This window comes from Uranotaenia lowii, chromosome 3, assembly GCF_029784155.1.
Source record: "Uranotaenia lowii strain MFRU-FL chromosome 3, ASM2978415v1, whole genome shotgun sequence".
Taxonomy (NCBI): Eukaryota; Metazoa; Arthropoda; class Insecta; order Diptera; family Culicidae; genus Uranotaenia; species Uranotaenia lowii.
In genome coordinates, this window is record NC_073693.1 from 110,270,518 (window position 1) to 110,282,726 (window position 12,209).

A 12,209-nucleotide genomic window follows, 5' to 3' on the forward strand; every position below is an offset into this window, starting at 1 on the left:
TCTTAGGTTTCCGATCTAAGGTCTCATATCTTATTTCAAGTATCAGGTCCCAGGTCTCCGGTTAAAGGATCCCACCTAATCCCACTTACAACTTTAAACAATTTTATTGTTTTTCTTTGAAAAGAACTTATACATGCTCTCTTATGCCCTATGTAAATGTGCAAAAACCAATCGTAATAAACAGGCTTCATTGTATTTATTTCAAGCAATCTTTAGTTTTTAGATAATTAATTTTAGATGAAAAGTATTCTTATCAGTCGTATATCATAATTAATCAATTTTAAAAGACCTTAGCCGATTTTTTATCTTAAAGACAATTTTGGGAACAAAATTCAACCCTGAGATGAACGCTTTCCCCGTTCCGTTCATCAAACCGAGACAGAGGGGAAACTGCGCATGGTTCACCCGGATCGGACCCAAACCCGCCCGATTCCGATTGCATTGTTTGTGTTTTGGTTTGGTTGGGGTTGGTTCAACATGTGGCAGCCGAACCGATTTGCCGACTTCCTCCCGGCAGCATCCTAGGGGGGTAAACCGATTGCACCGCACTATGAGGACAGCTTTTGTTGTCCCAGTCCCAAGCAAATACTTGAGGCGGTTCGGTTTCGGTTCTTTGTGCCGCCGTTTTACCGAATGCCGTTTGAATGAAGACGTTTCGCCCAGACCGAAAGCTTCCGGTGCACATAAACAAAGCCGGGAATCGGGTGTCCTTGCTTGTTGTTGTCGTAGAACATGTTGCCGGCATGCTGCTAGACCGCAAGTTTTAATTTCGATGCATCTCTGTCCGCAGTCTGTCAGTCTAGCTGTGGCGGTCGAGCCGAGCGGTTGGTTTTGGAATTCTTCCGGTTCTTTCCTTTTCGGTCTTCTGTGTCTGAGAGTGGCTCCAGAGAGTAAATTTTGAAAACGGCTGAAGACTTACTTTCCGGGTGTCGAGAAATTTCGTGGGTTCTGTGAAGGTGTTGACCAGCTGTGTGGAATAATGTGATTTCCCTTGGGCGGTCGAAAGTTAGTCGTTGAAGATCGAAAATCGTCGATAGGGAACAAGTGTTGATCAAAATGTGGGTTGAGGCTTCCGGGAAAAAGGGTTGAAGGGTCTATTTAGTTTGTGAATGGGTAGTAAATTGTCATCGCAAGCTGGGACGAGAATGCACTTGTCCAGATAGATTAAAAACAAACAAGAATAAAACACGTTGCCGGGACGCACAAAAAGTTGGATGCTGTTGCTGTATTTTAACCATTCCGGGATCCAAAAACCAGACGCCGTCAAGCTGTTACGTGTTTACTAACGTTTTCTGGTTAAGTTTTCTCGCCAGACACCAGAAGCGAGTGGTGAGGTTAATATTCACGCGCTTTGGTTGATTCCAGCCAGCAGCTACAACAATAAACAACATGAAGCAGCATCCAGTCACGTGCCGCCTCAACTCGGCGTCGTCGTTGTTGTTGTTTTCGTTCCGTTTTTTCTATCATTGAGAAGAAAAACTGCAACGGCTGCAGCATCCGCAAGAAAGATTTTGTTTTGAATCCGAGCAAAGGTGTGAAAGGATGCTGAAATAAATTAAAACGCACCGCGAGTGCAATAAAATACACAAACGTGTGACGGCCGCCTTCCTCATCCTGTGTCATCCTCATCCGTTCTAATTTATTTTTTCTACCCAGTGGAAAGTGTTTGAAAACGCATTAAATTCATACCAGCAGTAGTGTCGACAGAGTGATTGAAACTGCAGCCAGTGATTTGCATTTCCGCAGGATCGGAGTGGGTCGAACAAACAACAACGGTTCTAATGAAATTACTCTCGATCGAATCGGCACGGTGCAGGTTTATTTGTTTTCCCTTCGCTTCAGCCGACAAAGGTAATTGCATTTTCTAATACATTTGAGAGCGATTGTTATCGGATGCCCATATTTGTTTAGATATTTTATTCATAGGGTCCGCGCATTTTAATGAACTTCCAATTCCAGTGAACCTAATAACATGGAGGTTGTTAGCATCGAAGTCAGTTTTATTAAATAAAAGCTAAACCCTGCGATCTCCACTAAAATGTTACATGCATTTTTCGACTCTTTCTTTTTTTAATTGGGAATAGGAGTTTTTTTCATTTGTACCTACAACATTTAACAGGCTAAATTGCCTGAAACTTTCCATTTTAAAGGTTTAATAAACCGTCTCAATTATCTCAATTTAAATACCAATTTTAAATTATGAAAAGCGTTTAAAATCTCAACATTTTTTTAACCATTCATGATATAAATTTAAGTATCGCTATCCCAATGCACAGTGGGAAAATTTTGTCTCAAAATCCCAATAAAAAAATCAGGAATTCAAATCTATTATCGGATTTGACCGGAGATATCTTTTTATCCAGGAAAAAAACAATCATAACTAAATTTGAGTGGAAATAATATTCAGCAAAAATGATTTTGGGAAACAATTAAATGTGATGTGAAAGTTTGATAAAGATTGATGGGATTTCCAGAAGTTACGCGCACTGCAGATAATTTCACTTTATTAAAGAATGTAATTTTAATAGGCTGATTTGCCAATCGTTGCACAGCTAAGCACATGATTTTGATTTTTATGCTGTAATTTTGTCATTTCAACCGAATTCACTCGATTTTTTTATCGATTGCACTCATACGGAATTGGTCAAAAAAATCCAAAAGTTCAATTGTTCAAAAAAGTGACAAAAATAATTGAAAAATCTTTTTAAACAGCTTGTCTGTGCCCAATAGTTGCACAGGTAAATTTTATGGCGTAACTAATGTTGTCCGATTTTTATCCAATTTTTGCACATTTAAAAAACCTTATTAAGGCTCAGCCACCATGATATTTGTTACAGAGGCTTATTATGAGAATTTCTAGTTCGAATGAAATCCAATTTAGAGACGATCCCTTTTGAGGGGGTTTTCCATATAAACCGTCATACGCACAATGGGGAAAATTGGACCCAAAATCTAAAAAAAAACAGAAAAGTCGCCGGTTTAACAGTCATGAATAGCATTTATCACATGTGAAATTTTCTCAGTAACTCACATCTGCGCTGAATTTAACCAGAGTCATCTGAGTAAAATGTTATTTGACCTTATTTGCCTAGTATTGAGCTTCTTCTTTATATGTCCTACCAACATAAAATTGTGTGCCATTGAAATTCCATGGAATGAACTGAAAGATATTTAAAACTTTTCTTGAAGTGCCTATTGGCTAGTGAAGGATAGAAAAACATGATCTGTTTTGCCCCCCTTTACCTCTATGAATAAAATATGATTTTATTAAATAGTTGCTTCAGGACTCAGTTGGCCAGCCACACCAAAAGTTTTAGATCGTTCGTCTGATTTATTGAATATATCTTTTCAAAAATTAATTTATTTTGAATATCTTTTTCATGAAAGTGGGATTATTTGTAATGACTGTACCTCTCTAGCATTTCATCAATCTTCAAGAAACATTCATATCACATTGAAACCTTTCCCAACAATTTTTCGGCTGAAAACTGTTTTGATCGAATTAGGTTTCACAAAGTTGACTGATTATTTTTCTGCCGAAAAAAGACAAATTCCCGGAAAAAAAACAAAACAGATTTCGTCTAGATAACCTTCGTTTTATACAAAATGGGGAAACATACTTACTTCAATAGTTTTTTTCGCAAGGTGAATTACCACAGTCTTCATGAAAATTGATCATTAAGTTAAAACCTTTTTTCTAAATCTTTTTGATATTTTACATTTTTGCTAAAAAGTGCACAGTGCACATATTTTTTCAATGAACCTTGTATTTTCAAAATTTATACCGAAAACAAGAGCTGTTTAAAAAAAATACAAATTTGCATTTAGTATTTTTAAATAAGTCGAAATCATTTTTCAAATTCTGTGCACCTCAGAAAATGTGAATTTCGTTTCCTCGTGTTATATTTTTGAATGCTGATTTGATTCTGGAGATAGATGTGAATCTCTATCGCCAACACCAATTCCTTCATATTGAAACAACTTTTATTAATAATTTTTGTTCCTTTTTGGCTCTTAAACTCAAATGGAATGTAAAAATCAGAACACGTAATCTCTTTCTTCGATTTATTGTTGCTATAATCTCTTGAGAAGATTTCTATTAATATTACTTTCAATATTTTATGTTCGATTTCTGTTTGGCAGTACTTGTATTTTTTTCATGGTCATCCATAATATGAATGTTTGATGTGATACATTTCAAACAGAATTAAATAAAATCAGATCTAAAATTTAAAATTTTGTTTTTGAATTTCATTATATAGGTTATTTATTTTATGTTTATAATTCATTTTTGAATGGTGGAAAATTGAGGGTGAAAAAAAAACTCACGAAAGAGAATCTTTACTGTGATTCAGAACCTGCATTCTTATTTCGCAATAAGTCATTATTTCCTTGTAAACGCAATTGAAAATAGCACTACTTTAGATTTTAAATGAGTTTAGCATTAGACATCTGATATGATTTTGTTAAGTTTAAAAATTCTCCATGAACCAGCTGTAAACAAAAGAAAAAAAAACAGAATTTTTCATATTTATATTTAAATTTCAGATATGAATTACCTTTTTGTTCTTAAAGTCAAGTTTAATTAATATGATTTTTTCCTGATTCTTAATTGATAACTTTCCTTCGATTTTTAAAAAATATTTTGAAACACAAAAAAATCCTTATGGGAAGCTTTTCGCCGCTCAAAACTTCATCAAAAATGAATTTAATGCGGCATCAACACTTGTTGTTTATTACGATTGAATTTGTTTATTGAAATATTGGTAACTAAAAAACAAAAAGAATTATTTGAAAGTTAGACGGTCAATTAAAATAAGCTTGCCAGATTGCCCGGTTTTATCCGGGTTTGCCCGGATATTTGATGCAAAATTTCGATAAAGTCCGGTCCGGCCCGGTTGCCCGGATATCGTGAAAAAAGTCCGGATATTGCCCGGATTTTTTCACAATTTTCACAAAGAAACCAAAAAAAAAATCAAAGTTTTAGAGTAAGTTTCAGCAAAATCGATTAACGGTATGGTAATTTTAAACGTTTGTTTCAAATAATTTCGCTGATTTCCTTTTATAATCCTTTAAATATTTAAGTATTCTAAAAAGTTTTTGGAAGTCTGCAATTTCATTAATAAAATATTAATTTCATTTTTTATGCCTTTTTTCTTTGCTATTATATATAATAACACCGTAATTTTGCCCGGTTTTTGGATCTGAAAAATTGAAATCCATGCCCGGATTTTGCCAGGGTTTTTTGAAAAAATGCCCGGAATTGCTAGGCCTGGATGGGAGTGGAAAAAATTCTGGCAACCTTAGTTTACATCAGCGGTCGGGGAACCGGGGTAAATTACCCCAAATGGGGTAAAAGTGAAATTCTTGGCGGTAACAGTTAATATTTTGTAAGTGAAAAGTGTGTATTTTAATTTTGCAATTTTATGAATTTGTTGGTTTTATTTCGAAAGTAAAGAATCAAGCGGCATATGCAGAAGTGAATATTTCCCCCTGAGGCATTCAAAACACGCTTTGAGAGCTCGCTTAGTGTTTACGGATATGTTTTTTTTGCTCTTCGTCATGGGGTAATATCAACTTAAATAAAAATGTTTTGGGGTAATGATTCAAAAAGTTCCCCGACCCCAGGTTTACATAATTCGTGTTATCTGAGGTGGCATCGAGATATTTCAATTTAATAATACAGTTAATGTCTTGGAGGTTATGTGATTTAATAACTTATTGCTTACTTACTAAATAAGTTTTTTTTTTTCTTGTGCTATAGATACCTAATTCTTTTGCATGTTGATTTCTGTATGCATACTCAAAGGCGCTCTCGCGCTCACTGTTTACAACGATTAAAAGTGTATGATTATTATAACAAAATGAAAAGTAATGCTGTATTCCTTTCATAGTTTTTCTATAAGATGTTAAAAATACTTCATAAAATAAAAAGCAATTTCTGTATGTTTGTTTGTTTGTTTGTTTGTTTGTTTGTTTGTCCTCTATAGACTCAGCCGTCTTAAGAGCTAGAGAGCTGAAATTTGGCATGGATGCTCATTAGGACCAGGAAAGATGAAAAATGTTTTTAGATTTTCGGATGACCCCTTCTGAAGGGGGTCGTCCATAGAAGACAAATATTGTTTTCGCGATATTGACGTTACTTTTCGTCGAATCGCGTTGAAAATTTACACATGAGTGTTTTGAATGACGAGCAATCGATTTCAGGTGTCAAATTTTGATTAAGGGGTCGGCCAAAGGGGTCGTTCATACTAACTATTCACTGTTTCTGCGATATTGACGTTATTATACATCGTATTCAGATGATGTGTATGTGTAATCGATGATGTGATGTGTAATCGATTTCAGGTATCAAATTCAGTGTAAGAGGCCGGCAAAAAGGGTCGTCCATATTAAATCTTCAGTATCTTAGTGATATTGACGTATTTATACATCGGATTGGGTTGAAAATTTGCACATAGGAGTTATTAGGGACAAACAACTGATTTCACTTATCCAAACTAAAACCAGGGGTCGGCCAAGGGGGTCGTCCATATTAACTATTTACTGTTGATGCGATATTGTCGTTATTATACATCGGATTCAGACGAAAATGGGTACACGACAGTTTTGATAGACGAGCAATGGATTTGAGGCATTAAAATCAGTGTCAGGGGCGGGTAAAAGGGTGTCGTCCATATGACCTTTCAATATTTTTCAATATCGTCGTTATTATTCATCGGATTGGAATGAAAATTTGCACACGGTAGTATTCAGGGATGGGCAATCGATTTCAGATTACAAGTGTTTAGCCAGGGGTCGACGAAAGGGGTCGTCCATATTAAATAATTTTTCACTGTTTTTAGCAATTTTTACGATATTATGCAATGAATTGCTTTGAAAATTTGCACACGGAGGTTTTTTTGGACGGTCAATCGATTCCTGATTTCAAAACGTAAGTAGCAGACGACCGATAAAGTGATTTTCCAATATTTTTGCAATTATTGCTTAAAAATGAATTGGGAAGTGCATCTGGAAAATACTCGGCAATTGACTTTCATAGAAACTGTTCATGACATATTCCAAGTTGAAAGCGAAACGGAGTTCGTATGGGATCAGCTAGTACTTCATAAAATGGAAGAAATACGTTGGTTTTTTTTTATCAAATGTCTTTCAACAAAAAAGAGTAGGTACATTTGGTAAAATTTTACAAAGAGAAGAGTACGCCCATTTCCCGATCGAAAAAAAATAAATGTACTCTTAAAAGAGTAGGGGAGAATGAGGATACTTGATCCCTGGGGATACTTGATTCCTTAGCTATATCTCGAAACTGGAATGTCTTACAAAGATCAAATGTTCTAGAAAAATGTGCCAAAATGAGCAAAATAAGAATGCTTGTAGCTAAAAAAATTTTAACAAAATAATTGTTTGAGTAATTGATCTTTGTTTGAAAAATTTCACAAAATGTAACTTGAAGATCTTTTTTCATCACTTTAAAATGTTCCTTACATGGGAAAATTATGAAAAAAATATTTGTTCCAATGTATCAATCGTTCGAGCGTAGAATGAACTTCATAATGCCATATTTTCAAAGCAGTGGAAAACTCTCAACTTTTTTCAGAAAAAGTTTTCTAAAATGTTGATTATGGGTATAATTGATCCCCTAGAGTTGGGTACAATCCCCCTTCCAAACGGCATATTCTTCTTCTGAATTGATCGTTATGATTGCTGATCACGAAATTACTAATATTTATCCAAAAACTAATAATTATCATACAATTGTATGAAGAAAAGAGCAAAAATAATTAATTTTCTATTAATTATAAAAAAGGCGCCTTTAAGTATGCAATGTTATTAGCGTTGAGACAAAGTTATAGAATTTTCTTCTTATGTCTGCTATAAATTGTGAAATGAGAACAAAAATGACCAAAATAGTCAATTAACATTCTATCTTGGGGTTTTGTTTGATTTTTATATAAGGATTAGAGCTTCCTGAATAAAAGATCAAATCTCCTTCAATAGGGGATCAAGTCTCCCCTAACTTCAGAAAAATCGCAAATTTTTAACTCCGACGTAAATGCTTCTAGTCCATCAACGGGTTCAAGTATCGTTCTAATTTTTGGAGCATAGAAACTTGAAGTTACAAGCTGTCAGCTAATGTCAAAGACAGCGAGTTGCTAAATTTTTCCAAAAAGATATGGTGAAAATAAGAAAAGGGGATCAAGTATCCCCACTCTCCCCTACTTATGGTATCCCTAGAATAAACTCATATACGAGTGAGTCTTAAGAAATACAAGCATTTGATAAAAAAAAATATTAAAACAACAGTGCTATCTGATAATAAAGCTGAGCACCAAAAACTCGATCGATAAGTAAATATTGAAATAGACGAACATAAAGCCGGCGTCCAGTTAGTAGAATATATAAAAAGACCCGGTAAACTTCGTCTTGAGTTGTTAATCATTTCGCATTTGTGAACTTGTCCTAGTCTTTTTTTTTTACATTCCCCTGCTTTCCGTTTACTCGATTTTTCCCGCTTAGATCTATCGAATTGTATGTTGATAATATGTATGTTTCATTTATTGTTTACCATTTAGTTTACTTATTCCGCTATGTCAAGTTCCCATTAAGGTATAAATCGAATTCAAAAGTTTCTCTTTAATTGGAATTTATTGTGAATGAAACTTTATGGAAAAAGAATTTTGAACATCGGAAGTATTTGCCCAAAATTTTGCCAAACGCAGCACTATCAACGCCCGAGTAGCTTTGGATGGAATATTTTTTAGAACTGAAGAAATAAAAACACATGAGAGAAGATTTTTTTACTAACCATTTTCAAGCAGCTTTTTGTTCACTATCCTCACTTTTGGAAGCAGTGGTAATTAATATCCATATTTTCATCCAAATCATGTCCAAAGAAAATCACCGTTTTTGTTATTTGTTCGAGCAAAAAATGCAAATTAAATTCCTTTGAACATTAACCCAATCAATCATGAAAACGATTGGTTTTGAAAGGAGGAAAAAATATGTTTAGATTTTCTGTTTTTCAACTGAATTACAGCTTTTTTTTATCCTGAAGGAAATGTCTGTCAAAACCATTGTTTTTAAAGATTCTAACTGAAGCATTGGGGTGTTCTGATTCAAAAATATCCTGAACAGTGTTGGAGGTGATCTGCGATTTCATTTAAGTTCATGTGATTTTTTCAAGATTCAATATCATTTAATTGGAACTCAGGTTTTATAAAAATTAAATAGATCGAAAAGAGCTAATCTTTTAAGGCTACGATGATTTCATGAGTTCATTCTATTTTCTGGAAATTTTAATGTAAGTATACCTCGAAACCTTAAAAAACATTGAAGTGTATTTTTTTTATAAATTGTAATTTTCAATAAAGAAACTTCGGGGCTAGTGCAAACGGATATCATCACAGTTCAACTTTCATATTCTTTCAAAAAAAAATCTAAGTATGTATACATGTGTCCCATTTATTGATGTAACTGAAAACACATAGCTCTTTTTCAGATGCGTCAATGCAAATACTTTAAAATGAATTAAATACTTATTCATTTTTGTATTTTTTTTTATCAACTTTTATTTAGATATCTGCAGTTTTTCTCTAGAATAAAATAATGCATTGTACTTCAATTTCACTGAATACTGTTTTACAAAGACATATTTAATAATTTTGAATATCCGCTTCAGATTTAACACTCGGGATACCCTTTCTGATCATTTTGGGAAAAAAAATCTTAAAAGGTATTTGTTTCATGGCTAAAAGACGCGTTGCATTTTGTTTCACCGTGTGAAATGACAGGAGTTAAGATTATTTTCGACACTTTCAGGTCATAATAAAAACTTATCAAAAAAACATTCTGCTTCTGCTATAAAAAAATATGCTTCTGGAATATCAATCACAAAAAAACTTTCCAACAAAAAAGTGGATTAAAGTCTCTTCTATGCAACCAAAATATGTTTAACAAAAACACACGTTTCTGATAAGTACGTACTTGAATTCTGTGCAAACAAACAGTGAATCTGTAAACAGTTTTTCAGTGAATGATTAAAAAAAAGTTGAGTTTATTTAGTCAGATTGTTTATTTGGGCTCAACCATTTATGAATGAAGAAATAATGTACACATTTTTTTGTAAATGTTGAACGTTTGCACTTGTTCTAGTGTACTTTTTATTTTAAAATTTTTCTTATTTTATTGATAACTTTCATACGCTTGGAAAAAATCAAAATGGTCTTTGCGTTCGGCCTTCAAATAAACATCAATCCTATATACCCCATTTTAAAGGACAGGCTCTTGTTCAGTTCATGTGTCTGTTCATTTTCAACGGATTTTGTTGATGTTATGTAAATTTAAAGGCGCTTTATACATCTTCCGTTAAGCACATTTGCACATGTTCGAAAAATGTTTCTAGGCGTATTGGATTGTAAAAATATTATGTAAATCTTCCCACTTTCCTGTTTTCAAATATCCGCAAAGAATCTTAACAATATTTCATATGCATCAGTACTAAATTCATATATTTTTTTCAACAATTTTTTCTTTAATTAACACAAATTTAAAATAGTTTTATTTTTTTAAATCGTTTAAAAGGTTAAGATTTGATCGATATCAATGTGGGTTACATCAAGGCGTCATTAATTACCATGTGCTGTACAAATGTGCTGGGAATCATAAAGAAAAATATTTCATCTAGGCTTCATAACGCCACCACGTGCATTGACAGTATCCTGGTTGAGAAAAATGCGCCCAAATGTTCCCACAAACCGGTATGCTATGCCATGGTTACTATTCTCTCGCGACGTTTGCTCGCGACGCCTCGACCATGGAGACGAAAAACAAACCGCCTGGCGCCCAAAGTAAAGAAAATCTCTAAAAGTGGATGTCATGACTTTAATTTCATTCCAAAAACTACAAATTTAATTATTGCAGACAATTGATGCGTCTTTCTGTTATTTTATTCGATACTAGCTGATCCCATACGAACTCCGTTTCGCTTTCAACTTGGAATATGTCATGAACAGTTTCTATGAAAGTCAATTGCCGAGTATTTTCCAGATGCACTTCCCAATTCATTTTTAAGCAATAATTGCAAAAATATTGGAAAATCACTTTATCGGTCGTCTGCTACTTACGTTTTGAAATCAGGAATCGATTGACCGTCCAAAAAAACCTCCGTGTGCAAATTTTCAAAGCAATTCATTGCATAATATCGTAAAAATTGCTAAAAACAGTGAAAAATTATTTAATATGGACGACCCCTTTCGTCGACCCCTGGCTAAACACTTGTAATCTGAAATCGATTGCCCATCCCTGAATACTACCGAGTGCAAATTTTCATTCCAATCCGATGAATAATAACGACGATATTGAAAAATATTGAAAGGTCATATGGACGACCCCCTTTTACCCGCCCCTGATACTGATTTTAATACCTCAAATCCATTGCTCGTCTATCAAAGCTCTCGTGTACCCATTTTCGTCTGAATCCGATGTATAATAACGACAATATCGCATCAACAGTAAATAGTTAATATGGACGACCCCCTTGGCCGACCCCTGGTTTTAGTTTGGATAAGTGAAATCAGTTGTTTGTCCCTAATAACTCCTATGTGCAAATTTTCAACCCAATCCGATGTATAAATACGTCAATATCACTAAGATACTGAAGATTTAATATGGCCGACCCTTTTTGCCGGCCTCTTACACTGAATTTGATACCTGAAATCGATTACACATCACATCATCGATTACACATACACATCATCTGAATACGATGTATAATAACGTCAATATCGCAGAAACAGTGAATAGTTAGTATGAACGACCCCTTTGGCCGACCCCTTAATCAAAATTTGACACCTGAAATCGATTGCTCGTCTTTCAAAACACTCATGTGTAAATTTTCAACGCGATTCGACGAAAAGTAACGTCAATATCGCGAAAACAATATTTGTCTTCTATGGACGACCCCCTTCAGAAGGGGTCATCCGAAAATCTAAAAACATTTTTCATCCTTCCTGGTCCTAATGAGCATCCATGCCAAATTTCAGCTCTCTAGCTCTTAAGACGGCTGAGTCTATAGAGGACAAACAAACAAACAAACAAACAAACATACAGAAATTGCTTTTTATATATATAGATAAACCGATTCGCATGCCTACAGAATATTCTAAAAAAAATTTCATTTGAATCGTTTGGGCCATTTCGGAGGAGTA

General features: G+C 34.2%; 1 protein-coding gene across 1 annotated transcript in view; it reads left to right on the plus strand.

Annotated features, from left to right (window-relative positions):
- The first annotated feature begins 817 nt into the window (after nucleotides 1-817).
- Nucleotides 818-12,209, plus strand: part of LOC129755100 (uncharacterized) — a 198,097-nt gene continuing 186,705 nt past the window's right edge. The window contains exon 1 of the mRNA XM_055751432.1: nucleotides 818-1,851. The gene's annotated coding sequence lies outside the window, so the exon portion shown is untranslated. The remainder of the gene's footprint in view (nucleotides 1,852-12,209) is intronic.